Genomic DNA, 3,585 nt, shown 5'->3' with positions numbered 1-3,585 from the left:
GGACTCACATCTTTGAAGACTTGTTCTACCTCTCTTACAGAAGTCATTAGATAATGCAGCAGGTGGTCCATTTGTAACTTTCCTTGGCATGAATTTTAGCATTCTTTTGAACACTATTTGCATTCCAGTTCTGACTTTTTGTAATGTCCATGTGAACAATGTTGCTATTGGTCTTATTTTCCCATACAAACAGCGACTGAGTATAAACATTTAAAGTCTCATCGTTGATGCTTGTGTTATTTAAATGAAATTGCTCCCGCAGAACATGTGGAACAGCTTTTCTGTTTTCTCAGAACACTTTGGGTAAGTTAAGAATAAACAGGTTTCAGTTTTATTTTACTTAACAAAAACTTTCTGACTGAACAGAAGAACTGTTAGAGGCATTCCATCGTAGCAGCTTACATCCCCTTTTCAGTTCTGTCTGTGACCTCATTTCCCCTGAACATACAAGATATATCGTAGTAAGTATTTAAAACTTTTTTTGTTTACCTGTGCAACACTAAGCATGCCAAATTACAGGATTACATTGCTAGGAGTGATAATGTTTGTGTAAAAGGGTACAAGATATGTGTCTGGCAAGCACACTTAATATGCTTTCTTTTTATTTGAAAAATTAACTTTGAAATATTATATTTATAATTTATGAAAGGGACATATGAAAAATGGATCCCTTCAGGCAGCAGATTCCAGCAATATTTTAAAAGGTAGGATGGACCTGTAAACATTATACTTAAATGTTTCCTGGTCACAGGAGTAGCAACCTCTCAACATTCAAAGTTAAGATTTAAGAAAAATGAGAAGTCCGAGGGATAGATGTCAAAATTATGCGACAAAATCAGGGACATTCTGATGAATTCTAGACTGATATGAGAGGAATGGCATGGTGTCGGTGCGATGTGTTATTACTATTTTTAAATAATGCTGGCAGTGATCAACCAGATATTTTGGCAACATTTCGGTTTTGTATTAGAACACTATCCCACCAGATGCGCAGTAGCAAGCACCAACCATCACCCTCCATGTGACATTTACTGGTTGTCTGCTTCTGAATAAACATAAGTAGACCTCTGTCGGCCAAATGAATATGTAAAATATTGATTGCAAAGTACAGCTTAATATGAAAATATATGTCGGAAGCCCAACATGGCGCCTTTACTGTTTATATGTCATTTTCATACAAACAAGCTAGTGGAAAAGTCGTAGCTGTTAATTACATTAAAAAGCAGCAAAGGAATGTAGTACATTACAAGTCCTACACTTAAATCTTTGTCCACAGCTGTTTCAAGTGAAATATTGCAAATATAAATATTTTGACATTACTTAATTGTTCAAAGCTAAAGGCTAAGAAAAAAATTTGTACATACCTCATACATGAAATGTTTGTAAATAAATGTGGACAATTTAAATAAAGAAACATGGGGTGGTGCAGGGGGACCTGCCCCCCTGCAAAAGCGATTACGGTTCAAAACTATCGTCATCGTCAGATGTACTGGGGGGTGTTTATACATACTTAGAAAACAAAAAAAATTAAATTAAAGCATGACATAACCAAACCACCAAAACAATGCTAAAGAGTATTTGGGGTGGTGCAGGGGGGCCTGTAAAGACTACCGTTGTTGGCTTTGATTTTCTTTTTTTAAGCTTAACATTATGTCAAACTCTGGTTCTGGAAGACTGTAGCAGAAAAACTTTAACTTCTTGACACTGTAAATACTGAGTTTGTGCCCGGACTTAATTCTGTTTAATAAAACAGAATAACTCTCCGACAATGACGGTTTTCTTCAGTATGTTCACATACTGAGTACTCACTGTGAATATTCATGATGCCACATTGAAATCTGCATGCCTTGTCAATCGGACATTATTACCTTGGTACGTCACACGACCTTCACCTGCCAATCACATTCACCACGGCCATTTCTGCACAGAAATGCCAGTGGGGTAGTGTTCTAATACAAAGCCAACATTTCTATATAATCTTTCCAGGGAAGGTGAAAGTAAAGGAGACACTATAGAGATGCCATACATTTTCAAATATATGTGTATGCATGTGCATGTACAAATACGTGTGCATGAGCAAATGCATGTGCATGTACAAATACGTGTGCATGAGCAAATGCATGTGCATGCATGATCTGAATTTTATTACCAGAAAAGTCCAACCATCCTGAAAGCCCCTTATCAGCAGAGGCCCAGGGAGGAAATCTCCACAAATAGTGGCGTTAGTAGAACAACAGGCAGCATACTTTCTTTTGGTGTAGAAAAGTGTAGATTCAACTCCTATACCATGTAGATGGACTGCTGATATTGCAGTGGCCTTTAAGGTGGTTGGGGTGCTGCACTTCTGAGGGTGTCCTCGTTTGAATTAGATGCCTAATAACCATAAACCTGGTGTTGATTTAACAGCCATTCCATATTAGGGTTGGGGATAGGGGGTTGGCATAATGGTTAAGGTGTTTACCTCACAGACCAAGATACAGGGTTTGAATCTCACCTTTGAAGGGGGAAAGTGACTAGCAAAAAATGGTTTCACAAGGGCAGCTAGCCTAGTACTTGCCTATGAACCTATGCACCCAATATACAATAAGGAATGAGCACAACTAAGTACAATATAGTTACATGAAAAAAAAACTTGGTGAAGGTTGCAAATAAAGTGTGAAGTCCTGACACTTGCTGGATAATTAAAAGTAATATTTACAGTAATTACAGGTAGAATGAAAATTCTGGTATTTACAGTTAATACATATATAATGGAATAGTCATATCACATTTGGATACAGTTTCTAAACAATGAGTGATTTATGAAGAGTGGAGACTTACAAAAAGAGTGAGTAGCGAAAAATGAAAGGAGAGGTGTGAAGTGGGGGTTGAGGAAATAGATGAATGAGCGTTGAAATTGGTAAGGATGAGGGAGATAGGTAGAAGTAAAAGAAGTAAAGAAAACAGAGGAAAGAAAAAATATGGTTATCCTGGAATGGATGAACACTGGTGACTCCAATTCTAATGGGAATGAGATTTTAGTATGCTTTGAAGTAATGGGGATTTTTGATTTCATGGAGAAATGATTACAGGGAGTTCTAATATTTAGAGCACAGCTGGAGTAGAGGGCATTGACATAAGAGTTGTTGGTTGGGGTGATATGTGGATATAATAAGAACAGAAGTAAAGAACATGTTAAAATAATAGATACACCCCAGGATTCATGAATCTTGCACCAGGCGCAGGAGTTGCATCGGTGACCTAAAACCAAATATGGCCGCCGAGCGATTCAGGTACGAGCTGTTTCCATGTGCACTACCAGCGTACGCCAGAGCTGCGCAGCTCCCGGCGCATGTATGCTAATTACCCCATGCACATCAGTGTAGCATGCAAATGAAGGTATATAGCACTTCATGAAGTGGTGCAGGCTTAGTGTAAGCATGCCGAAATGTAAACCAAAAAAATGGTTTACATTTTTTAAACATAAAATTGGAGCCATGAAAGCGAAACAAACTTACGTATAATAATGTTAATATATGCAAATGGTTAAATATATAGCCAATGGCATAAAAAACATGCACAACACATAAAAAATAACTTAATGTC

Source organism: Protopterus annectens, chromosome 10.part0, assembly GCF_019279795.1.
Source record: "Protopterus annectens isolate FY-2018-M chromosome 10.part0, PAN1.0, whole genome shotgun sequence".
Classification (NCBI taxonomy): domain Eukaryota; kingdom Metazoa; phylum Chordata; order Ceratodontiformes; family Protopteridae; genus Protopterus; species Protopterus annectens.
This window is presented reverse-complemented; position numbering follows the sequence as displayed.